This window comes from Heterodontus francisci, unplaced genomic scaffold (assembly GCF_036365525.1).
Source record: "Heterodontus francisci isolate sHetFra1 unplaced genomic scaffold, sHetFra1.hap1 HAP1_SCAFFOLD_1086, whole genome shotgun sequence".
Classification (NCBI taxonomy): Eukaryota; Metazoa; Chordata; class Chondrichthyes; order Heterodontiformes; family Heterodontidae; genus Heterodontus; species Heterodontus francisci.
The window spans coordinates 3,823-5,000 of record NW_027140462.1 but is presented as its reverse complement, the minus strand read 5'-3'; positions in this window follow the sequence as shown (position 1 = coordinate 5,000).

The following is a 1,178-nucleotide window of genomic DNA, read 5'->3' as shown; positions in this document are numbered from 1 at the left end:
AAGGGGCAGGGCTGTGTCTGAGAAGCTGGGGCACATGGCCTCCCCACGACAGGGAGGTTGGCACCGGGTTCAACTTTTCAATTCGTGCAACAAAAACCGGTAACCGACAAATACAAAGCATACACACACACACACCGCGCGTGTGCCCTTGCTCTGGTGCTAGAGAAATCGAGTGCTCGAGCTGGCCGGAACGGGACGCCCCGCTCCGGAGCTTCACAATCGGACCACTGCGGTAGCGACCAGTGGGACGTCTCGGCCTCACACGAACAGCACAGAGATCAGCACACAGGAGACGGCGCACAACGAGTAATCTACCTAGCACGCCGCCGACCAAGTGGCCAAACTCTCGAGAGGAATGTCCGTCTGACACAAGGGACAGAAACGGGAGGTAACCGCTGAGCCTGAAACACCAGCAAATAAATGCTAGCCCGCCTGGGCCCTCCAACGTCGGACAGTCCTCGCCGTATCGATCGAGTGACCTGGGCACGCACTTTTTTTTCCTTTCACACAGTGTGGGGTTGGCGGCGGCGGGGGGGGGGGGAGAAAGCATGCAACTTGGTTGACGTCGCCTGGTCAACTCGCATCGGTTTTCCGTCCCCATCACTGTAAGGAGCAACCGCGACCAGCGTAGCCAAACAGGTCGACCAAAGCTTTCGGCGCTCGCACGGAGAGGTGATGCCAGCCGGCGTGCGTCGCCTAACTTGGACAAAATTCTGGGCACGCACTTTTCGTTTGAGACTAGGACATACATGTAGTGCAACCCAAGGAAACCAGGCGACGCCGCCACAATCTGCGCCTGACAGACAAAGATAACCGTTCACAAGGAGCCTTGTTATTTCGCACCAAGTCTTTTGCGGGCATAGTTTCTTTCTTTGACATGTATATCTGTATGAAGGTCGGCTTTGCTCTGCCATCGCAGCCTCCCTTCTTTGCTTTTCTCACTGTACCAACAGACATGTCATAGACTTTGGTTTTTTTTTTATTAATTCTTTTCCTGTGGGTGTGGTGTGCCTCCGCACCCCCCAATCTGTTCCAAGGCCTTGTTTTCTCTCGCTCGCCAAAACACTTTGTCTGTTTTCACAGCCAGTCTACCGGCCTAGACCCAACTGTGCGATATTTCAGAGCCGGCAACAGAGCATGGAAAGTCCGCCAGATTTACCCTTAAATGCTCATAAATG